At 43.5% G+C, this 26,475-nt stretch overlaps 1 protein-coding gene across 1 annotated transcript in view; it reads right to left on the reverse strand.

The window, feature by feature from the left end:
- Sdk1 (sidekick cell adhesion molecule 1) overlaps positions 1–26,475 on the reverse strand; it is a 961,631-nt gene that overhangs the window by 690,457 nt on the left and 244,699 nt on the right. The window lies entirely within an intron of this gene.

Consider the following 26,475-nt stretch of genomic DNA (forward strand, 5'->3'; position numbering starts at 1 on the left):
TATGAGCTAGACCCACCTCCTTCCAGGATTTTAAGATAACCAGTTTCCAGAAAAGGATGTTTGGTCCCAAAGATGCACAGATGACAGTGTGGACCCTGCCCGATGGCAGCGGGGAGGCAGGTACGTGATATGATGCGCATTGCTCCTGCGTCCGTGAGATTCCTGGCCTCTGCACAGCACACATCACAGCAGACACCCGTCACCACTGCCCGGAGTGCCAGAATGCCAGACTCGGACCTGCTGCTCTCTCTGAGCTCTTAAACTTTTCTGTCCTCATTTTAGAGAAAGATTTTTTTTTCTTTCACCTACCCCTTATACAAAGGTTGCCTGTGCCCAGGACCTCTCTAAAGAAGCCACTGGTCAGTCGAGTGACCAAATCTAGTTGCATGTACATTTTCTTTGTGCCGTAAAGCATCATAACTTAGAATTTTAAAATCAGAATATTTCCTGTAACTCTCCAATATCTTGTTTAAATCTGAAAGGGAAGGGGGCTCGTGGCATGTGACGACAGCGGAGGAGCAAAGGCCCCGGGAGACAGGACATGTGTCTCCCCCTCTGCCACTGTCAGCCCTCACGCCAAGGCCAGGTTTCAGTGGCATCCATCATCCTGGAACGGGCGCCTGTCATTCACCTATTTGGATCTTCTGTGCGCTGAGCTGGCGAGTCATGAAAGGTATGCCGTAACTCTCCCTAATCTCACCGGCTCCCACAGCACACTTCCAGGTGCGTGATCACCATGGCGATGGCTGCCTTGTTCAGTCATTCGTTCTACATCGACTCACTGAACACAGATTACAGACTGTGAGTTATACCTGGGGTCTAAGGACAACGGGACGTGGCCCTGCTCTGAAGTGAGGCGAGCAAGTCCATCATTATTCACTGACTTCTGACCAGAGCCTCACCTCCCTGGAGGCTGCTCCAACGCTGCCACAAACACCACCGATGCCACCAGAGATATAAAATCCACTCTTCTTTTACCCTACTCAGAGAGAAAAAATAGCAAGGTTCCATAGCCCCTCTTTCAGTGTTTCACTGAAATTCCACACAAATAGAAAAATACTACTGTTTTTCATTTCTCAGACAGGGCCTCATGTATTCCAGGCAGATCTCAAATTCACTGAGCAGCCACGGAGAACCTTGAACTCCTGATCATCCTGCCCCCACCTCCTAAGTGCTAGGGTTATAGGTATACATGCCACCAAGTGTGGTTCACATGATACTGGGGTGGAACACAAGAGAATTTGTGAATACTCACTAAGCATTCTACCAACCAATTTATATTCCCATCCTCCAAATAGCTATTTAAAACTGTGTGTGTGTGTGCATGCGTGCGTGTGTGTGCGTACACATATATACCCTATCTTTGAAATAATGTTAAAACATAAATGCCAAGCAGGTAAAGTATTCCCCGTCATCTTTTGATTTTTAATAAACACACGTCAGAGAGTGCTGCTGGCTACCCTGGGATGCCACTAGTAAATACCCCTCAGGGTTTGTTCTTGTCTTCATAACAGTGGAGGAGCACTGAGCAAAGGTGGCAGGCAGGGATGATGGAGCTGAGGGCAGGTGATGCTAATTAAAGAGAGAAACAAGACGAGGAAAGAGAATCCAGAAAACAGTGGCCAGGAAAACCCCTTTTATGCCTCCTGTGCCTAAACTATCAATTCAAGGTGTGGTCTAAATGTGAAATCCTTAGCAGGACTACCTATGTCCTTCGCAGCCCAGAGCAATCAACCATCCCCTCCAGGTCAGAGCAGATCTACTTTATTGGGATTAAGAAGAGCAATGTGCTGTCAGGGCAATAAGAAGAGACTTGGGGTCAAGGTGACATTTACTTATGGAAAATGTAAAGGTATTTCTAAACCTTCCTCACAATGAACGTAAGGCAACTTATTAATGCGGTCTGTTTAATTTGACTTTTTTTTTTTTTTTTAAATTGAAGCATGGTCTCTTATAGCCCAGGATGGCCTTAACCTCATCACGTAAGTGGGGATGACACTCTCATCTCTTGGTTCTCCTCTCTGCACACACTCCCCACCCCCAGTGCAAGGATTACAGGAATGGACCACCATGTGACTATATGTGAACCCAGAGCATCCTGACTAATGTCAAGAACTTGGCCAACCAAGCCACAGCCCCTGCTAGGTCTTCCTTCCAAGAGAAAAAGACGTGCAGGAGACTAGCACACAGCAGCTGTGGCTACTCTAGTGGTGGGCAGTGCCATAGGTGCCATCACAGCTGACCCCAAGCATGAGGTTCCAGAGCTGGCAGGGTGGGGAATAAAGAGCTGAGCTGACTTAAGATGTTCACCCATCTGGCCAAATCAAAGGCAGGGACTAGAAAGGAGGCGCAGTTACAACTGTGAGGATGATGGTCCCTCAGAGGCTGCCCTGTCCTCTCTGCATAGGCTCCACAGACCCACTCCACAGAGGGAGGCTTCAGATCAGCAAAGCCCAGGATGTGTCATACGAAACAAGTGATAAAGTGGATCAAGGCATGTTCACCCCAGCCAGATGCCTGGCTCTGGCAACAACACTGTCACCCTTGAAACAGAAGATCAGATAAATCTATGACAAACCTAAGATCCCCAAGATCCTCCTCATACCTCTAGAGCTCAGAGGTAGCAAGCTATGGAGACAAATTCACTAGGGCTGCTTCATCAATATCTGAGCAAGAAAAAATGTGAGGGTTTATTTAGGGGAGAGGCAACAATTTGCCCCGCTTTATATGGAGCTGAATCAGGGAGCACATGTAGAAAAAACAAGATGCAAGTCCCTTAGCAGGACATCCAATGAACCTCACCGTCACATCTATCAACCAGGAGCCCCTGAATGCAACAAACTGAGAGCCACACAGACCCAAGACCGAGCTCTGTTTGCATCCTGCTCTGTGACTTCAAACCGGCTGTTTAAACATTCACACAAAGACATGAGATGGGTATGTCCAAATCAACAGTGAAGACACAAAGACAACAATACAGATTTGCAAGTTTACACAAGATGTGGCTTCATTTACAGAACACGCCAAACAAGTCATGAATCCAGGGTGACAGCAGACCAGAGTTTGCCACGGTAGAGCAGAGGAACTGATTCCAAAGGGGCTTGAGGGGTTTCACAGTAAGATGGTTAGAGCATTCTGTCTTGAAGGCAGTGGGTAAAAACTCATTAAGGGATATAGTTAAAATCTGTGTGTTTTATTATATGTAAATTATACTTCAATTAAAAAAATAAAGAGACTGAGAAAAATAACAGTAAAATATTTTAATGAGGTGTAATTTAATAGTCAATAAAGAATATGATTTTAAAATTCAATTAAGTAAGTACTGATTGATAGTTCCTTCATAACAGCACAGTACTTTCTATTAAATTGGGTTCTTTTCCCAATGAAATGTCAATTGTTAAAAATATGAAATACCTGAAAAAGTAAAAAAAAAATATCTCCGATTCACCACCTGATACAAACACTACTAGTGTTTTGCTTTATTGACATCTGGATATTTTTCTACACATAGATTTTGTTTTAAATCACTCTGCTAATTTGAACATACAGAGGGAAACATTAAGAATTTAAAAGATGAATTAAAACTTGAATTCCTAATTAATTTATAAGTTCCAGCTACTAGACATTGATTAGAAGTAAGCATGTGCAGAGTATGTCATAAGACTTTAAGTCTAGGACGCAAGGAAAAGTGTGCACTGTGGGACGCTCCCTGGCTGATATGTACACATGGGCACACATGCATGTCTGGGGTAACTGCTAGCTCTGAAAATGGAGACTTTCTTTCCTTCAGTCGTCTTTCGCTTTTCACGGTAATGTTCAATTTTCTAACTAGGTGTATATGTATAGTTTAACAATAAGTATACAGATACATACATATGTAAAGTATGTAGATTAGTAATTAATTTGAAATGAAGGCCTAACTAGACATATTTTGTCCTATAATAAGAGAATATTGTAAATGGAGAAAATCTAAGGGGTGACTCTGGCTCTTAGAGCGGAGGAATCTTTTCACTAGAGATGTTAAGACACCTGCCTGAAGTCACACAGCTAGCCAGGAGAGAACTGAGACTGTATGATGATCTAAATCTGCCCTCCATCTATACACAACTACCACAAGGTACAAGGTAATTAAATGCTACAATTAAGTGTGCAAGCAATAAATTTTATAAATGTAACATTCCACACTAAAGGAGCTAATTAGAATAACACACAAGTTACTTTAAAATTAAGCCAACAAATCAAAGGGACTATTTATACCTACCACCGTTTTCCATTGTCCTGGTGTAATAAAGATCTGCCCACACTTAACATAACCATGCTAATGGAAATTAATGCTCACACCTTCTTTTGTGACTTTTGTGAGTGGTGGAATGAAGCGCTATGCTCTATTAACCTCAACTGCATTTCTTCCCACCAGACAAGACCCTCAGCCCATCAGGACCATGATCGTTAGAGCGCTCGGCACTGCTCTCTTTCTGAGCAAACAGATCTCTCCCTGTGCTGCCTGCCTGTTGACACCGTTACACTGGCTTGAAGCATTTCAATTATTATTCTATGAAGTGGTTTTCCTACAAGTACGTTCATAGGAATGAAGAGCATGACCCATTATCCAACCTAATTAAGGACCAGTAATGAAGAATCTCTTAGGAGTTCTCCTCCGGAGAGTAGTTCGCGGTACTACCAGAAGGAAAGTATGCTATCTTTTTTTCTTTTAATATAAACCAATTTTAACCTTCAAATCATGGCGATATCTAGAGAAGAAACGGTTATGCTCCTGAAAGCAGAATCCTTGCTGTCCAAAAAACAAAGACGCTCTCCAGTTTCTCCTCAGAACCCCGACAACAGTGTAGAGATAATGCCCATAGTTAACACCAAAGCTATTAATGAGCTTTCAGAAGTGTCAAAGCCTCAATGACAGTTCCACACAAGGACATGTATTCTTAGCAGAAAGTCTTGCTTCAAACAAACAACTTTTCAGTTTTGCCAGGCTGATACAAAAGGAGAGACAAATCCTGACTGCAGACATTGGAACGAGTCCCTGAAACATGGTGCTCATCTTTTTTAAACTATATTTTAAAATTGATATTTATACATTTATTTATGTGTGTGCATGCATGCATACATTTGTGTGTGTGTGTGTGTGTGTATGTTTATGTGAATAAAAGAGACAGTATGCCCATGCACACCCCAAGGTACAAGTCAGAGGACAACTTATGCATATTTGGCATCCACACTGAGTTCACGAATCTCTAATTGCTGACCCTCAGACAATCAAGGATTTGCAACAAGAAAGCTAAAATCAACACAAGGGAAACATACAGACCAAAGTAGAGGTCCCACCATATACTCGTCAAATGGCTAGCATCAACAAAGTTAAAGACTCCAAGTATTGGCAATGTGGAGAAAAGTCCCTCTGCATAGCTTGGTGGAAATGTAACATGTGCAGCCCTTATGAAAAGCAGAGGGCAGTTCTTCAAAAAAAAAAAAAAAAAAAAAAAGTCAGATGACTATGTGGCCCAGCTGTCCCATTCCTGGCTATGACCTGAAGGAAATGAATCAGAGTGTGGGAGAAACATCAGCACAGCCTTGCTCACCACTGCGTCCCCCACAACAGGAACATCTGGGCACCCACTGTCAGAGCAGACAAACAGAACGTGGTGTGTGATGATGGGATGCTAGCCAGGCTCGTAAACAGAAGGAAACCTAGCAGCATGTGCAAAACTGGGTGCCACCTATGTTGAAGGAGCAATACACTGGGTGCAATGAGCCGGTCACAGAGGATAAGTGCTGCAGGACTCTGCAGAGAGGAGAATCAGCCAAGGTCCAGCTCACAGAACAGGGATGACTACAACAGACAGGGGTAGGGCGAGGCAGGGATTAGGCTAGCATGAGACATACAGGCTCAGCTGTACAAAATGAGTGCATCTTAGAACCCTGGACTTTGACGGCAGCTATACTCAACAGGCCTGTGCACTTAAAAGTTGTCAAAGAGAAAGAGAGAGAGAGAGATCTGTGATATTTCCCTACCACAATATAAAAAAATCAACCCCAGAAAGCAGAATGGGCAAGGGAGAAAGCAGAAGGAAAACTCCCCAACACTCAGATATAGGAATGGGTATCCAAAGATATAGGTAACGGAAGAGAAAACAGGTGAAATAGGAGGGTCAATGCAACGGATTCAGGAGGAAAACTGGCAAATACTGTAAAAGAGATAAAAGAAAAAAACCACAGAAATCACCAAAGAAATAACAACAAGGGAAAATAAATCCCAGCACACAAACTTCAGAAGAATCCATTAAGATCAAATGCACAGCTGGGCATGTGGCTCAATGGCACAGGTGTTGGCCTAGCACATATGAGAACCTAGGTTCAACCACTGCACTGCAAACAAACAAACCACCCATGGACTGTTTCGCTCACCAAGACTGCTAGCAGTGTTAAAAGGAAAAAAACAACCAAACAAACAGAAAAGAAAAGAAAAACAGAGAAAAACAATAAGAATAAAATAAGAACTCAGTTTCCACCAAAATGGCTACACTGAAAAAAGTTCAGTCCTTGAATTCAGTTACCTGAAAAACTAATTTATGATCAGTTACCTGGAAAATTCCATTGGATTCTGGAAAATGACCAGATAAATGGGGTGTTACTGGGTGTGCTGCATTAGCACAAATAAATGAATCAGGTCTAAGACAAAGGCCTGCTTAATTTCTAGAGATCTTATTCAAGAGAGCGGCAAACGTTCAACTGTGAGCTGTGCACACAGGTCAGTGTTCTCATGCAAAACGTCCAGGGCCAGACATTTGCTCCTTTCTTTCTGTTTAAAATTTGTGTTTCGGAACATTTGCATGGATTGTCCTGGCAGAGTGTCCTTAATCCAAATGTCTTCAGAACAAAGCAGTCCTACCATAGGACAGACGGCTCAGTGCTCTTGCAGAGGGACCATGGCTCAATTAGTAGCATCTACATGGTGGCTCACAACAGCCTATAACTTTAAGATCCAACGCCCTCCGACATCCACATGCACTAGGCATGCACATGGTGCACACATTTGCAAACAGGCACTGACTCACACACACACACACATCAAACAAAAGTTAATAAATCTTCAACACATTTCAAATATTAACGCCCAATGATTTACAATGTTCAATTATATACCTCAAGAACATCCAAAAATGTTTTTTGGTAAGAATAAATTTATTTGTCCACGTGACTTTTACAAATTGCCACTTTGTAAGTGGGAGGAACCAAAAATAAACAGCAGAAGTAGTTGCATTTCTATAGCAATGAGGGAGAATATAGCATGGGTGATACCAAACGATGAAACACTCAAGTCACTATCTGAGACACACTTAGGGGACAAAAATATAAGACTTCACAGAAAATATGTTCTAAACCTGAAATTACTCACTAGCTAGAATTGGAATGTGGCTTTGAAAATGTAGGTCTCCATAAACAAGTCAAAGGAGATATTAACTGGTAAAAACTGTCCTATTTTCAGGTTTTTTAAAATCTGTTTAAGTCTTAGGAAACAGTGAATTCTTAATTAGACATTTTAAATGTCTACTATAAAACTAAACTCCTGGGGTTGGTCTAACCAGTCAGTGAAGTGTTTGCTAAGGAAGCATGAGGATTTGAATTCAATGGCCAATCTTGATGGAAAACCCTGGGTATGTTGGCCTGTGTTTATAACCCCTGTGGTGTGGATCTCTGGACTTGCTGGCCAGCCATTCAAATCTACCCAGCAAATTCGATGGTTTTCATGAGGAACCTGGTCTCAAACAATCAAGATGGAGAGCTCCTCCTGAGGACTGCCACCCAAGGTTGGTCTCTGGTCTCCACATGTGTCTACATGCATCTACATATGCACCCACATGAACAGAAACTCAGAGCTGAGAGTAAAGAGAGGTTTCATAGTAAGCGCTAATCTAAGGCACTGGTTAAGATCAAGCCCCGGGGGCTTGAAAGGATTCAGTTACAAATACAGACGGATGCAATGATTGACCTTTAGCCTCGACTGAAAACTGTGCAGCTGTCAGTGCACTGCTCTGACAATGGGGAGTAGACCTGATACCCAGAGTACAGTCCTCATCCGTCAAAGCTCAGAGCACATGAATGGTGCACTTGCTGCAACATGGGCAGGTATTTTGGTAAAACGCTCAAAAACACAATTATAAACATCACTCACATTATTTCAAATCCATGAAAATCATCAGAGATGGTCAACTATACAGTAAGGATTTTTCAATACAAAATATAATCTAAGAACACTGAATTCTAGTCTCCTGAGAGTGGTCTATTCTGTTTTTATACGGAATGATGGAGGTGGGTCTTGTAATAATAAAGAAACTGCCTCGGCCCTCATAGGACAGAATATTAGGTAGGCGGAGTAGACAGAAGAGAATGCTGGGAAAAAGAAGCTGAGTTGAGGAGTCGACATGATTCTCCCACTCCAGACAGACGCAGGTTAAGATCCTCCCTGGTAAGCCAGCTCGTGGGCTACAAAGAATATTAGAAATGGGTTAGAACAATATGTAAGAGCTAGCCAATAAGAGGCTACAGATAAAAGGCCAGGCAATGTTTGAAAGAATACAGTTTCCGTGTAATTATTTCGGGGCATTAGCTAGCCATGTGGGCGGCCGGGTGCCGGGGACGCAGCCCTGCCGCTCCTATTTCAACAACGGAAGAAACAATAAAGTGAATTATCAGTTCTCAAAAAACATACCCTCATACATCTCGTTTCAGAGCCATAATTCCAAAAATTCCCTCAGAGCTCCTCATGAAGGAAATGAACGCTGATGCTCCATGTGTGAATTTAGCCATCTTAATGACATCTGTCCTTTTTCATTCACACGCTGTAATCTGATATTGAAGACGATTTTGAAATACATGGTTTACTATATAGTCCCAGCTTTTGAAAGCACCTCTCTGTTAATATCACAGATAACAGAAATAGTATTTTTTTCCATTGTTGACCCTACTCACATGATTTTTTTCTTTATAAAATATGAATCTCTTTATCCTTTCCAACTCGTTTTTGTTGTTAAACCTTTCCCTGCTGGTTATCAGTAAATATCTTCATAAACTAATAATGTCAATTTTCTTTCAGTAATATTGAAAGCTTAAAGGCTTGTATCGTTAGCAAGGAAGACAGTGGGCAATGTCTAAGCAGAGGGGTGGTGTTCTAGTCTCCTTCTGATGCCAGGATAAAATATTAGGACCAAAAGCAATTTGGGGAGGAAAGAATTATTCAATTTACATGTCCGGGTCACAGTCCATCACTGAACCGGGCAGGAACTTTGGCACGAACTCAAAGCAAAACCCATGGCAGAATGCTGCTTGCTACTCAATGGCTTGTACTTGGCTAGCTTTCTCATACAGCCCAAAACCACAGGCCTGGGGACCACACTGCCCAGAGTAGTCTGGGTTCTCCTCCATCAGTCAGTCAGGATGACCTCTCACAGATGGGGCCTCAGGCCAATCTTATCTAAGCAAGGCCTCAGTTGAGGTTCCCTCTGCTGGGTCACTCTAGTTTGTGGCACATTGACAAGGAGGACCAAAACCAGGTGGTAAGTATCTGTGAAAGGCCCATAGAAGATACTCTCATCTAGTAGCTAAACTTTTGCCACATGATAGACTGAAAAAAGTAATCTTAAAACTATGCAATTTTTAATGTATACATTTAAACTGTTGCTATTTTGAGTTGATATAATGGGTGCATATCCACCCCTCCTTCCAATGATATCAGGCCAGTCCAGATATTATTATAAATGACAACTTGTTGGGTTTTGCTCTTTAGACTTTTTGGAGGGCCCACCACCCAGCTCCCAAATAAATCACACATGGAGACTTATTCTTAGTTATGAATGACCAGCCATAGTTTGACTTATTTCTTGCCAACTTTTCTTAAACTATTCTGACTACCTTTTGCCTCCGGGCTTTTATCTTTCTCTATTTCCGTATACCCTTCTTTCCTTCTTTCTCCATGGTTTGCTGTGTAGCTGGGTGGCTCGCCCCTGATGTCTTCTTCTCGTTCTTTTGTTGCTCCTCTTAAGAGTTTCTCTATTTATATTCTCTGTCTTCTGCCCCGCCTGTTCTTTCTCTCGCCTCATTATTGGCTGTTCAGCTCTTTATTAGACCATCAGGTATTTTAGACAGGGAAAGAACCACAGCTCCACAGATTTAAACAAATGAAACATAAACAAAAATCACACACCTTACAATAATATTCCCCAACAACAGCTGATTTTTTTCTTTGACCTTGTATTTCAGTAATGTGAAGATCATTACTTATAGCTAGTTAAGACTCTTCTAATTTAAAACATTCAGAAAATGAGAAGAAATAGCTTAGAATAAGCTGTATTAGTTTCCTATTGCAGCTATAACAAATTAACATAAATCTAGAAGCTTAAAAACACCACAAATGTATTACGCTACTGTTATGAAGGCCAGACACATGAAGTGATATTATCTGGGCTAAAAAAAAAAAAAATCACATCACAACTTTACCTCTTTGAAAGGCTCGTGTAGAAGTATTTTTTTTTCCTTTCCTTTTCTGTCTTTCCCACTCACAAATGCCCCTCTCCTCCTTTGGTTTGGTTTTGATATAGTCTGAGTACATCCCATATAGGCCCATGTGTTGGGAGTTAGGTCTCTGGCATAGTGAATAAAGTTTGGTGGAACTAATTGAAGAGTACATAGGTCATTGGAGGAGCTGCTTTTAGAAGGCATTAATAAGCATATATAATATAATACCTTATTAGCTCTTGAGAGAGGGTTGCTATAAAAAGGAAGGCTGGCCCACAGCACTTTCCAGCTTCCTGTTTCATCATGTGACATCTCAGTGTACCCCCAGTACGAGGTCATCATATGACACACCAAAGCTCACATCATACTGTTTAGACTGTGAACTAAACAAACGTTTTATCATGTATACAGTTTCGGCATTTTGTTGCAGCAACAGAAAGCTGACTGATCCGTGCATCTTCAAAGCCAGCCTCCTGGGCCAGTGCTGTGGCTCACAGTGGGTAAAGGCATCTACAGCCAAGCCTGACACCCTGGGTTTGGTTCCTGGGACCCAGCTGCTGGAGGGACAGAACCAACTCCTGCACCTGCAAGTTGTTCTCTGACCTCACATGAGCACAGTGGTGTGGTCACACAAGAAGTAATAAAGTATAATAAATTTTAAAGAGCCGGTATTTGTTTTAGAAGTACATTTTTTGCATTTAGCCCCCACCCCAAAAAATTACAGAAAAATCTCCCTTCCACAACTTAATCAGACATACAAAGTCTCTTTTCGGGCATAAATGAATATATTCCCATCTTCCAGGGAACAAGACAGTGCTCTGATGGCCGGGGGTGAAAGGGTGTGTTATTACCCTGCCAATCAGCCCTTCTACCCAAAGTCTTCTTGTGGAATCTTTTGCATTCACCTATTTCTCACACTGACGGAGATTCAGCATCAATCTTTTACACACTTTTCACACCCTCACAACTTCAGTCACTACTCCACGTGCGCACAGACGACCCATCGGCCATGCTGACCTCAGTCGGGGCTGTCATCCTTTCGGCTGAACTTTTCCTCCATCTCAACACGGTCACCTCCCTCCCCGATCACACGCTAGAGACACTGACAAATCTCAATCTCGACTGTCACTGAACTCTCCCTGGCTTCCTCATTCTTGGCACGCAGGGCCACTGTGCTGTGTAACTGGAGCCGTGCTGAGAGGCAGTTCTGCTAATACACCACCCACTAGCAACTCCTTCAAGGAGCACTGTTTTCCCTTTTTGTAGCAGATGGAATTTGCCAGCCAGGCTCTGGGCACCCGGTGTGTTCATCGCTGACAAGTGATCATCAGATCACAGGCTTTCATTTTTACTTTTCTTTCTTTCTTTTTTTTTTAAACGTGTGTTTATATCACACACACATCACATATCAAAATCATGAAACCTTCAGCATGCACACACACACATCAATATCATGGACCCTTCAGCTGAATACCCCATATTCCTCCTGCATCTTCTCTTTTTATATTTAGCATTCCCTTATCAGGCACTGATAGACCTAGTTCCTTTTATTCACAATATATTGACTTCTTTGCTCAATCCCCTGCATGTAACCACTTTACCAATTATACAGGCTGCCTCCTTAGCTCTCTGCCCTGTTGGTTGGCTCCTCTTCAGCCCTTGCACCCTACATGGCCCCCAAAGGAATGACAGGGATGGAGAAAAGGAAGAACCCTTAAAAAAAAAAAAAGCACCTCTAATTCCATGCCTGAGGCTTCCGATTCTTGGTGAGTCACTAGGTGCCTCACGCCACTGCTGGGATCACAGGCATTTGGTTTGCTCTGCTCACTGGAATTTCAGAATGAATCTATCCTAGGTCCTGTCTGCTCTAACCCGAGTCCCACTACTTATCACCAGTTCAGGGTGGTCCCTGCAGCTCAGGCCATCTTTATTGCTCACAGGCTGTTAAATGAATCTGCTAAATTTTATCATATGACCCTACCGTCAATTCTCAGACAGCACACAAAATGATTTTTCAAAAAAGTCTAAATGCCAACAAGCTCATGGTGTTATCCTCCCCCAAAACCTCCATGGGCTCCTGTATCTAACATAAAACCCATACTCTTTCATGATCAATAAGGCTCCTACGTAACCCTTCACAACCTCAGCTCCTCCCACTCTACCTTGTCACTGTCCCCAGCCTCTCCAGGTCCCTCCAGACTCGGAGGATCTAGACTGCTGCTGCTTTTCCTAAGATGCCCTTCATCCCATTGCTCCATCAGGTCTGGGACGTTGTCTCCATGCAGAGACCCTGTCTGACTGCACCTCAGGCCTTCAAAGCCACCTTCACACCGGTTTCATTTGGTTAGGTCTTGCACATGCTTCTCTTACTGGCTCATGTTTCGCCCCCCACATTAGACTGTAATTGTCGCAGGGGCTCCTTAAGCATTCCCGTTATTCACAACAGTGTGTGCATTCAGTATGCATTGGCTACACTGACACACTAACAGAATGTATAACGGAGCATTATGCAAGGGAGCCATGCTCATATGTAGACGTGCAGTAACACCGCAGGCAGACCAGCAACCAGAGAAGCACACCAGTAGATGGACTTTTATCATTACAGAACTCTGAGAGACAACATGGATTTACTGCAAGTTCCATGACAACCTACCGTCTGAACATTACAAAAGGTAAACAGAGAAAGTCTGGGGAAAAAGATTTTTCTGGCTGCCCAAATGACAGATATTGTCAGAAAAACAGAAAGCCTGTAGCTGGAAGACATACAGTGGGCTCAAAAAAGCATACTCTAGCGGTTTGCATATCATCCAGAATAAGAACCAAATGAATAACAGACCGTACATAGGTCTGCGCAGTGTGAAAAAGAGAATAAGAAACAAAACGGGTGCACAAATGAGGCAGATTGATGGCATGAAGGAAAACTTGACAAGAATAAATGGGACTGCAGGAAACAATCATGATGGTGAGAAAGAGAAATGAAAGCAACCGTTTCATCCAGCGTTCCCAAGCAGACGGATGGAGCAAAGGCATAACTGCCGGAAATGAAATTCCTCCCAGGAAAATAGGAGGACGTGCATAAGCACACGCACCCGCACAACACCTTCATGTTACTCTATATGAACGCACAGACAGGAAGGGGTGGGGTGATCAAACTTCCAGGGATTACATGGAAGTGATATGAAACCTCAGGGATTAAGACTGGTCTTAATGCTTTGTCCCTCAAGCGTGGCATGTAGCTCAGTGGTAGTGCGCTTGCCTGGCATGACCAAGCCCCTGGGCTCCATTCTCAGGACCGCTAAATCAGCAGATACATAAAACCCCCAGAATGCACAGGGCTTTGACTGTACAGTGAAAACAGTCCCACGATAAAAATCTATGCTAAATCCCAAAAACATAATATAAACTTCTATAAAGGTTAAAGTGTGAACGATTTGAGTTCAAGGCTATCTGAGATTTCTATGCTCGTCCAATTAGTCTTTAGCAAAATTTTGCACTTAGGTGACAAAATTATGTAATACAAATCATTTTAAATGAGGGAGTAAAAAAAAAGTGGCCAGAGAATAAGGAGTTGAAGAATACCAGCAGAAGAAATCTATTACAGAACAACGGAGGCAGGAAATAACAGGCCCCTTGGGGGAAGCCATTAAAGATCAACTCTAAATATGGCTGCCAAGTTAAAATCACCTGTCTAAACCCATTCCTTCACCACAAACAGTTCCACCTAAGAGAACAAGAGCTTGCAGGAATTATCTTGACCCGGTGCCTGGCAGAGGCCTCTGTGGTCAGGAAGTGTTAAATGTGGCAGTCACAGCACATTTTCCAGGGTTTGGCAGGAGCAGGTGTTGCTGGGTCCAGGTCTGCTCTCGAAGCAGTCAGACACAATTTCTGACTGTTAGAGAAAGAGTCCATTGGCCGCCAGCCTCAAGAAGAGGCGAAGGAGAAGTGGAGCGAGCCCCTGTCCCCAGCCCTGCCGCAGCACCAAGCACATGAACTACCCAATATCTGTCTGCTGCAGAGAGAGCAGCCATGGGGATCTGATGTGCCTGCAATGCCCTCCTGGTGCCCTGAGCCCATTTAGAGGTGAGAACCACCCATTTTGGCTTGCAGGGATAATTCTGGTAATTCCTCTCGTGTGGGGAAGGGTGGGGGTGTGGAGGTGGGGGGACTATTTCTGCTCCCAGGAAGCTACTGTCTGGAAAAAAAACAGATGCCCCACTGACTGGTCTGCATTCTACATTCATGTTCACGCATGTCCTTCTTGCTGCCTGGCAGTCACATGTTGGTCCTTCTGCTGTCCTGAAGACAACTCCCTACTTCTTCCCTCAAATTACACATAGCTTCCCCACTGCCAGCTGATGGCCTTGCTCCAGTTTCTCAGAAAATAAAGAGGCTCATAAGAGCCCTGGGCAAGTGCTCTCCTTCCTCACTACCCCACCATGATCTCAGGACCTGCATGTTCTGTCCTCCCTCCTCCCGAAGCAGGAAGCCTCCACGTGGAAGCCAGTCAGCGTTACTCCGCCATCCTTCCCTCTGTCTGCATCAGGCTCTCATTGTCTGTCACTCTCCCCTTTGGACTACAGACATTCTCCTGCTGGACTTGTGAGGGGGCTGCTCTTCTCCCAGCTCTACTCACTCCTTCCACTCCCTCCTAGATCATCTCCATGTGGGTTTCCAGTGGTTGTGCTTCCTCAAGGAAGCATCTCAGGGCACCAAGGGCGGGGCACAGGGCTCTGACAAAGGCCCATCATGTGGTCATCACCAGAACTCCACACAACTGCCCTCCATCATCCCCTTGTTTCAGGACACCCCATTTCTGCCTCCCACTTGCAGCTCTGGAACGCCTCTCATTACACTCATCACCCAGAGTTCATTCAAAAGATTCCTCTTCTTTTACATCTTTGTTACTCCCTTAGTGATTTCATCCATGGATGTGGTCTTGAACCTCCCATGAGACTGCAGAATTCACATTCCTCACATGAACCTCTACACAGCCACCTCCAGAGATGTACATACAATGGCCTCTTCCATCTTCCAGTAGGTATACCAAGGAGACAAATTGAAAGCTAAGCTCCCAGGAAACACCCTCATACAAGCTCCCAGGTCAAACTACAGCATTGTCTTGGACTCTATGTGTATACTTTCTGTGCATGTGTGCATGCATCATAGTGGCCAGAAGCATTAATGCTCCTGGAGCCTGGGTTACAGAAGGTTCTGAATATAGGTCCTTTGCAAGAGCCGTATCTGCTCTTAACTGCTAAATCATCTCTCCGGACTCCCATTCTCTTAACAGGCAATGTGTGCACATGAGAATGCATGTTCTTCCTGTCTCCCTGGCCTTCATTCATCCATAAATGCCACTAACGCAATCCTTTAAAGGCAGCCCCACATCTTATAGTTCCAGCCATCTCCCTTGTGATCACCTGATCCAATTATCTCATTGTCTTAGGTTTATAAATTGATCATTTAAATTGCCTCCTAATTGACCTCCCCGTTTCCATTCTTCATCCCATCATGGTGTTCTCAACGCAGCATCAGTATCCAGTCACTTTGTTAAGATGTAAGTAGAGTCGTGTCATTCCTGCAGTGACTCAGAATCCTCTCATGGTTTGCCATCACATCAGCTAATGCTCTGGAAGGGCCCCACACACTCTGGTGTACCTGACCTCACCTCCCGTGTCTCAAGCAATTAATGTTGCTGCATCTTCTTTCTGGAAAGGTCTTCTCCCATATACCCACTTAGTCAGCTTCCTTCGGGCAGCTCTTCCTGTAATTGCCATGTTCTCAGGGGCTGTTTATTCAATGAATGAGTCAATCAACATTGTCAGTGCAGCTGATGCGGTGACATGGCCCAGGCTGGGCACTGTAGGGCTCTAATCTCTGAGATGGAAGTGGAGGCCGGAACCAGACTCTAGACTCAACATCACCAGCATCGGGCAGGGGCCATAGTCATGATCAAAATGACACTTCCGGCACAGGGGTAGAAAGGAAGCCAAGCACGCAATCAGAGACTGAAAGAAACCTATGGAATTAGAATCCAGATTCAAAGTCCTGATTACCTAAGACTGTATTAGTGCTCAGGGTGTAACTTCCAACTGGTGCCAGGGTGACACTGTCTGTTACTGATCCCAAGAGGAGAGAGAGAGAATCTTAAAAATAACACTTCAGGGGTGGTTAAGATGGCTCAGTAGATAAAGGAGCTTGCTACCACACCTGACAACCCGACTTGTGAATTGGATCCCTGGGAACCACAGGGAACAAGGAAGTAAGGGACTTCCACAAATTGTCCTTTAACCACCACACACACGGCCACAATACATATACACATACATACATAAAAAGATACATAATAGAATAAATAAAAACAAATAGATTTATAAAAGAAAAAAATCTCACTGCATTTTGACTTTACTGAGACCAATACGTGATTTTCTTGCACTGGTCAGGATCCATGTTGTACTGGCTATAGGGGTTGGGCTCCATATCGGTTTGAGTCCCCCATGGGATGGGCTCTAGCCTAGTCAGGATCAGACAGATCACAGTTTATCTACAGTGGGGTTCACTTAATGAAAGAAAACTCATGCTCCCTCACTGCTACACAGCCGAATGCATCAGTGGACACATATAAGCTCCATATATAAAGGCATTTACCCCATTAACTATGTAGAAAATGATAAAATTCACTCTTGGGTTGACTTTTCACAGCCTACAGCCATAACCAGTCACAAGTGAAAACTCTTCAGGTTTCCTTCCTCACCTGGCCACACTGACAGGCAGAGTTCCTCCTTGTGACTGTGTTCACCATCTTCTAGAGACCAGCAATCTAGACTCTGGTACAGAGTCTGTCGGACTCTGCCCATAAAGCTTCATGGCTGGCTGAGTGGCTGCTAACATGGTCTCCTTCCCTGCACCCTGCTGTCCACTGGAATCCTCATGGGAGCTCTTGTGCCATCCTCACACACCACTATCCATCTACTCTTGACCATCTTCTCTGCTGACTCCGTGTCTACAAGGCTGGATACCACATCTGAAGCAGTGAGGACCAATATCTGACCTAGTTCCTGGGTCACAACACTTGCTCAATAAACATTCATGGTGCAAAGGGAAGAGTAGAGAAACGTATCTTCTCTGTATGTGAGCTACAGTGTGGAGGTCTTCAGCTGGCAGGAACAATATGTATTTAGCAAATGAGAGGAGACAGTGCTGTGCTATAACCCTCCAGGCGGTGAGGGCAAATGACCTTTGCTGTAGAAACTCATGTGCCCATCACTAGACAAGGCCAGGGAAACTGAAATGGGTTTGCACAAAGAAACCCACCACAGTAAACAAAAATATTACAATTGACCATTCTCAACAAGGACAAGAATAACAGGAAACTTCCCTTGTACTGTGCCTGAGGTAGCACACATGTGAACATTCACTGGCTCCCATACAGACATGGCAAGGAGGGAAGGGAGAGGATTTGAAGGCAAAAGTTTCCTTATCCCTGGTGAAGGACTCCTACTTTTCCTAGTTTTAAATTCTCTCTTGGTTTAAAAAAAAAAAAAGATTAAAAAGTGGTCTACTTCTTCAAATGCAAGTGCACCAGACTGCTTACTGGCGCAATGTTTCCTTTTATTGGAAAATTCTGATTTCTCTGTGTTGGCATATTTCTCTCTCTCGTTGGGAGGCTGGGAGTCCTGGGTTGCCCCTTTCTACATGCTTTTTATCATCCTGTGCCAACTGAGCCTGACAAACTCTGGGACAGAAGTACACTTTGCATTCTGTGGACAAAAAGCAGCAAAAAAGACTCTCTAGGGGTCTTCTGGGCCACAGGCTATGCCCGGAAGGATTGGGAGCCATCCTCTGGCAGGAGGCTTAGCTGGAGGGCCATTTCTAGTCACCAGTCGAGCACTTATCGATGGCTAGAACATTTGTGCACTTGCTGGGTCCATGTCTGAGTGCCTCACCCCGAAGGGGCTCTGTCATCACTGTGTTCGGCTCCTAGCCTGCCCCCTCACATACCTTAGACAGCTAAAACTATTAAATAAGAAGAAACAAGCTTCGTTTGCTGGCCCTTTAACAATTAAATCAGTCTGGCCAATTGTGTGTACCGTTTGCCAGACTTCGCTTTAAATTTTGATCAGAAATAAATAACGATTTTTGTCGTTTCTCATTCAAACTTGACGCCCAAAGTTTTCCCTTTATTTAATCCTGATCTCCATCACTCGTCTCGTGACACGAACGTTAAAGGTTTACCAATTTACCACTTTGTATTAAATTACAAATCTGGCTTGAAGAGGGATTTTATGAAACCGTTACCAAGTCCTGTTCAGTGTAATTAAATAAGTCAAACTAGCCCTTAGGGACCTCTTACTTTGAAATGCAATTTCAGAGCCGGAGAGTGCTCGTAACCTTTACCGATGCCGTGTCCACGATGCTGCTCTGAACTTAAACTAATCAGATCTCCGTAGAAAAGGCTAGTCGCCCTCATCGAAACAAGTGCATGTAAATCTCACCCCTCTACAAAGGATCAATATGGAAATCATAAAACAAGGCTATGCTTTCGAAAGGACACTGTGAACCCTGAAGCCCAAACTTTACTAGTGACTAAGGGCAGAGACTGCAGCTCCACTGTGTCAACTCTCTCTCCAGCTTCTGACAGCCTTGAGAAAGAGAGAAAATAAGAAATCTCTCAAAGGTCAGCCTAGGTGTCCCCAACCATCCACCACTGATTTGTGGAACATCTCAGGGTCCCTCTACCGGTACACTGGCCCCGGAACAAGCCCTGAGGGCACCAATCGAGACAGTTGTTGCATATAAACAGTACCATGCATTTAGCTTATACCATATACATAGGTCACTGCCGTAAAAACTTTAGGAATAGGCTAAGGGAAAGGAAAGGCTCAGTTGGTAAAGTACACACCACATAAGCATAAGGCCCTCTGATCGCTAGCATCCACGTAAAAACGTCAACGTGGAGGTGTGTGCCTCCAATACCAGTATGAGTGAAGCAAAAACAGGAGCACCCACGGGGCTTACTGCATAGGCAGTGCACAGAACTGTGAGCTGCGGGTTCCGTGAGAGACTCTGTCTCAGGATTAAGCTAAAGAGTAACTGAGGAAAATACCTGATGGTGCCCTCTGGTCTCCACACGGCTCATCCACTTTTACACCTCACACCCATAACCCACATCTCTGACTCCTTGCCTCCTGTCAAAGCCAGAACATCCTCAGGAATAAAGCACAGGATCAGAAATAAAGACCAGAATTTGCTTCAATTAATGTCATTAATATGCTAGATAATCTTAATAAAAATAACTCCTACTTTCCCAATTCCAGCTCTCTGTACTCAAACAGAACAAGCAAACTTTTCCTCCTGAACAAGTCCCGAAAACGACCGTCTGGCAAGTGTGTGAAGCACTGAAAGGCTGCCCGACACGACATCACAGCCTGACAGTCACTACACAGCAAGACCAAAAGGCAGGACTGCTTACAAAGGACCTAGTGAAGCAAGAGCTGAATGCTTAAGGATGGAAGTGATAGACATCTTAGTCTACACTTAAGATGTCCTAAGGGAGAAAGCATTGTGCTGATGAGAATGGACTAGACCTGGTCCCATACTCACCTCCCCACCTCCACTTTCTCTGCCTCCAGTCCCCCCAAATATCACTACTAAATGACTCTGACTCTTCCTGAAACACTCATTTTCTCATGTTACTGTCTCACTGAAAAAAAACGGACTTTCTTGCTTTAGAAAACCCCATCTAAACTCCAAGAACCTGGCAAAACTGTGACGTGTCCTACTTCTACCCAAGTCCACAGAGCCTCTCTGCTGCGCAGAAAAGCACCAGGCCTGATCAGACACATTTGTTCAAGTTCACCAAGCTGTTCTTGCCGTCTCTAACTCTTATCCTACCCAAAGTAGTTTCAAGGACCCACATGGATGCGTCCTCCTCCGTAAGGACTTCTCCATTCCCCACTTTCATTAATCTTACTGTCTTAAATCCACAAATACCCACAGCAACTGAGCACTGCAAATTCCCAAGGAGATTCCACATCAGATCTTTATCTCTATTATGTGTGTGTGTTTGTGGGGGGGGGGAAAGAGGGTCCACTGGCCCACATCCAGATGACTGGTGTGCATGGGAACACACTAGCTTATGGTGGTAGGCAGAGCAGCCCTCAGAAGATGCCCTGGATCCGTTACTTTACAATGCGATGGGGACTTTGCTGGCGAAGCGAGAAGATTATGCGGGATTGTCTGGACAAGTCCAATCTAATCACATGAGCTCTAAAAGCATGGAAATATGATAGAGTGGAAGACACGGGTCCCCCGAGGGGGCTCCAGCTGCTGTTGCAGGAGAGGGCCATATGGAATGTCAGAACACAAACAGCATAGAGGAACAAGGACCAGCCCCAGCCAGGAGCCAGCAGGAACTGTGAGGGCAGAATTCAGCCACCTCTGACCTCAGTAAGAACAAATCCCACTCCGCACCTTGAATCAGACCTTGTGTGAACTGAAGTGGACAGCTGATCAAGCCCACCGCATCTCAAAACAGTAACCAAGCATTGTCTTGAGCCCCCACGTCTGCGGCAATTTATTACAGCAGTCACAGAAAGTCAACCATTCACAGGTAAAGCTGTGTTGGATCAAATAAGAGAACCACAGCAAAAATACTAAAATTCTTCAAATGCTGGCTCTATCTGGTTAAGATAGAGGATCAGAGTGTCAACTACAGCTGAGGTAAAAGGACTAGGCTTCGTGTTTCTGCTCTGACTAGGGAAAAATAAGAAATCGAGACATCTAAAGTCAAACTACCATCAGAGTCACTGAATCAAGGGAGGTAGAGGCAGGAGAACCACATATCTGAGAGCAGCCCAAGATACAGAGCAAGACCTTGTTTCAAAAAGAAAATGAAGGAACAAAGTCAAGCATACTGGAACTATAATATCCAAATGAGTCTGTGTGCTTTGATTACAACAGATAGAAAGCAAGGATTCATCCTGAATCTCCCAAAAGTGTAAACTATCCTCCCAGATTCCAATTCGTTTTCTAGTAACAGGATTCAGAGTACAAAACACAACAAAGTAAACAGCTATACATGAAAAAGCTACACACACACACGACGTAGTAGTAACCTCACACTAACAAGGCAGCCACTAAAGCGAGAGAAACAGAAAACTGCACCGGATAGTCTTTCCTGTGAAAGTAGATTGCTCGAGATAAACCAATTCAATGAGATGGGATTGACCCAGAAGCTTGGGAAGAACACACTGGGTTGTAGCAAACTTTCTTGTTGCACTATCTTTTGTTGGACAGCCAGCTCCCCAATAATGATATGGAGACTTAATATTAATTATGAAAGTTTGGCTTTAGCTTAGGTTTTTTTCCAACTAGCTCTTATAACTTCAATTAACCTCTCTCTTTTAATCTACGTTCTGCCACATGGCTCAGTTACCTCTGTTCATATGTCCAAATTCTTCAGTGTCTGGCAAATTCTGCAAGCCTAGATTACTCCTTTTCTTTCTCTCTTTCCCCAAAAATTCTGCTTACCCCCTGCCTAGCTATTGACCACTCAGCTCTTCATTAAACCAATCAGAAGGTATCTGAAGAGGAGACATATCTTTCTGTTTTTTGTTTGATTTTGTTTTGTTTTTCTTTTTGTTTTCGAGACAGGATTTCTCTGTAGTTTTGGAGCCTGTCCTGGAACTAGCTCTTGTAGACCAGGTTGCTCTCGAACTCACAGAGATCCACCTGCCTCTGCCTCCTGAGTGCAGACACATCTTTACAGTGTACACACATAAAATTGGCAAAATAAGTTAGCTACCCTTGAGGAATATACTTCTTACCTCGGTCCAACACTAAATATATTTTTAACTCATACACCTAGGTGAAAAGCAGAAAAATATAATATAGCACATACAGTATGTCCACAAATATCTTACTGAGGTACTGAAAGATAAACTATGTTTTGATAAGGACCTGAAATTAGTTAATGTGGCTCTTTCCATGCCTGTAGTAGACTGTTACTCAAAAAGACAAAGGGCATAAAACAAGCAAATTGCCACTAGACTAAGAAAAACATTTAGTGCACTGGTTAAAGGTTGCATAGTAACAGAAAATTTGTTTCTGGAAAGAGAAATTTCAACTGGAGTGTCAGCTGCTAGGTGACCCAGAAGAAAAGATCAGCAGGGACAGTCTCTATGTGCTAGAGAAAAGAATGTTTGGTGGTCATAAAATCCAAGGCAGATGGACTACAAAGTTCAGAAAACCCAAGAGCTTTCTCCTCAGAGGTGCGAGTACCAGCAAGGACAGCCTGCAAGCCATACATTCCAGATGGAACTAGCCCTGGCTCTAGCATGAGCCAGGCCATCACAGGCCGTCAAAGGTAACACATGCCTTGCTGGCTAAGCTATTATGGACAATCTTTAGATGAAATAGGTGCAGTTAAGTTCCTATAGGAAGCAGGGAAACTGGATCAGCAGCAGCAGCAGGAGAAGCATCAGCAACTACCCAATTCTCTCCCCTGGGACTGTGCTGTGAATGCATCTGCTACAAACCAGAGCTCACACAAGAACTCTGCAGGAGGAGCTGGCGTGCAGAAGCACACAGACGCCAGAGTAAACAACAGGACATGAGCGCTACATATGGATGGATAGAAAGCACCAGAACTCCACACGATTACCCTGCATCTATGTGGTGGAATAGAACATTTGTTTAAGTACAGATGTGTCACATTTGTTTGTGTTGCAGAATAATTGTTTGCATTTGTTTTACCTTGCCTGCCTAAGGCACCTGATTGGTCTAATAAGAAGCTGAATGGTCAATAGCTTTTTATTAGACAGGTGGGGTTGATGCACAGAAGAAAAAGAGGGGAACCAGCCAGTCTGCCAGGGACCAGTCAGCCAGGAACCAGACAGACAGACACAAAGGAAGCAGGAAAGTAGGACATAAAGCATGAAAGAAAGGTAAAAGGCTCCAGGCAAAATGTAGATGAAGAGAAACAGGTTAAGTTAGGCTATAAGAGTTAATGCAGCAAGCATAAGATAAAGCTGCACATTCATAACTAAAAAAAGTCTCTGTTTCACGATTTAAGGGTTGGCAGTTCAAGAAAGCCTGTTATGCATCTGGCTTATGTTTGCACGTGCTTTAGAGCTGGAACAGTCCTGCCTATTACAAAGACATACCCTCTGCCTTCCAGAACAAGTGCTGCCATGTGGCTAAAAAATCTCAGGGCTAGGTATCTTCCACAAAGGATTCAGAGTGAAAAAAGACTGCCATATATTAATAACATAACGATCATTTATGGATTGTGTCATTAGCCACAGGGAAAAATCGGGCCTGCTTGTGTCTTCTAACTCTAAAGTCTGAGAAAATATGACCAAGGGCAAATAGCCTTCTGTACCCCCACACCCCCTGGGAACAGCCTCTGGTCATCAGTGGCCTTCACAGCTCCCAAAGTAAGTGCTTTTTCATGTCCCCAAACTTTGGGTAATGCGGTCTACTGCAGTGAGTAGATTCTTATGAACACAGGTGCTTTCCTTTGAGTGATTTCGTACCAATTTCTTTAAAATGTCTAATAATGGAATAGCTTTTAAATGGTTAATTTCCAGCCAATAACCAGAGTTCTTTGTGCAAAGTTTTCATGAACTTTTCCAAATTATCATTTAAACAGACCTATAATAATTCATCCAAAGGGCTATTATACCCTAGCTAATATAGTTCAGAACACTTGGTGAAGACACTGTTAGTAGATGAGAAAATCGGTTCCCTGAGAGGTCACACGGGCTCTAAAAATACTTCACTTGGATATCAAGAGGATGTTTTCATAATAGATTTCACAATTACGTCTTGAAACATAAAGTAGCCTTTTTAAGTAAAATGCCTAAAACTCACTTATTGTGCCTTCAATTATGAGCCTGTGGCAAAAGAATCCAATTTCTAAAATAAGTAATTACGAGCAGGATGGTACATCATAGGTAGCTTCTACTCGTGTGTGTGCGCGTGCGTGCGTGTCTGTGCACGTGCTCACGCACACACATGAGTACACGTGTGAAGTGTCAGCTATGCTTCTTCCATAATGATTTTCATCAGCTTTTCATCTAATGTTTTCATCTGTTCCAATTTGCAAAAATTGATTAAAATTTATTGATTTACATCTTTAAGCCTAGAACATCGGTACTGAAAAATACAAGAAAATGTACTAAGACAAACCCACCTTAAAAATTATCCTTTGTTTATCTTTGTTCTTCAGCCCTAAATTTTGAAGAAGTCTCTGTGCATTTTAAAGGACACTCGAGATTATAGAGGACAAGTGATTTTTATCGAGAACACAGCTCTCAGCATAAATTATAGTGCATGCATCTGCGGGGCCTCTTCTTAAGTAAAATTGTTCACAAAGTTATAAGTAGAATTTGAAATTATGAGTTGCATGCAGTTTTAGCCCTAACATTATCACATCACAGGCCCTAAAACATTTACCAGGGGCCTCGTGCACCTGCTCCTGTGCTAAGTGATGCCTATGGAAGCAATTTTTGCCTCCAGAGTCCTGCTGATCAGGAGTATCTCACTTTCTGAATTCAATTTAGACAATGGGAAAGAAAGACTTCTTCCGTTTCAAACATTCAGTGCTCCTTCCTCTCGGGAACCCTTTATTCAGGGCACACAAGGTTAGAAGCAGTGCCCAGACACAGCCCTGCTCAGGCTCTCAAGGTGGTTCCAGAATGGCAGAACAAGGAGTTACTGTTCCTTCGGGTCTATCTCCTTCCCACCAAGGCCAGCCCACCTTCTCTCTGGCCTGCTTACTCCACCCTCCAAAATGTGCAGTGATGCCAAGGGAACAGTAGAGGCAAAGGCACCTTCGAAGTCTGACAATGTTTCATTACGAAAGTTTGACATGTGGAGGTGAAAGTTTGGCCTAAGGGATTATTTTTCAGTTATTGGAAATGCGTTATTTGCTTTTATTACATTAAAATTTGTGTGTGTGTGCTCATAAAGATGTACATACAAATAGAATTAATGAAACAGAAACTGGTCATAGACCATAGTCTTTCCTTTCTCGTCAATAATCATCCAAGTCCCGATTTTTCACGGAGCACAAGACACTGTGCATTTAATCCGTGTCTCAGACATGTGTGAGTACCATGTGGCATCTTGAAGACCCAAAGAAGACAGCAAGCATATGTCGCTTCTGCCTGACTTCAGCTGCTCTCCCCCTTCTTGTACACTGAAATGCATAGCAGCTGGGGAAGACATCCATCCAGAACAGGATGTGCTAAGGATAGCAGAACACTGAACTGCACCAAACCTCAGCCACAAAACCCCAATCACCTGCCTCCCGAACACAGACAAATGTAAACCTCTCCCTGCTTAAGCCACATGAACGTTTACCCAGTTAAAGCAAATGATATTTAAAATTATCTGTAAGTGTTCTGACCACATATTTTACTTCTTTCATTAAAAAGACAAAGTAGCACATAAAACCATACACAAGAAATAAGACCACACAACACATTCTATTGTAAGATGCTGAAATGTCTGCTCACTGTCAACCTCCTACCGCCTCATAGGGAAAAAAAATCCTACTTGAGAGACTTCGACTAAAAACCTTCACAGTCAATGAGTAGGTTGACGGCGTTTGTTGGAAATATGATAACCTGACTTGGCCATCTGTTCTTCATCTCTAGAGCACTAATGAGCGCCGTTGTGTTGTCTGCAATCGCTTCTTCGTCCATTGGCCACATGAGCTCCAAGCCTTCACTACTCTACCTCTGATATGATGTCATCTACTGCTTTAAAACTTAAAAACATCACCCAGAAAATGATAAATGTTTTATTTACATCGATGGTTTCCCTTATGAGGTTTTGTTGACAGTTGTGCCAATCTTACCAATTAATTTGGGAAAGACTGGCTCTTTATTCAGATCTCTGTGTTTTGATTGTTTTGTTTTGTTTTTTCGGGATGGGTTT

The sequence above is a fragment of the Alexandromys fortis genome, unplaced genomic scaffold (genome assembly GCF_014885135.2).
Source record: "Alexandromys fortis isolate MF-2015 unplaced genomic scaffold, M_Fortis_MF-2015_v1.1 scaffold_144, whole genome shotgun sequence".
NCBI classification, from domain to species: Eukaryota; Metazoa; Chordata; class Mammalia; order Rodentia; family Cricetidae; genus Alexandromys; species Alexandromys fortis.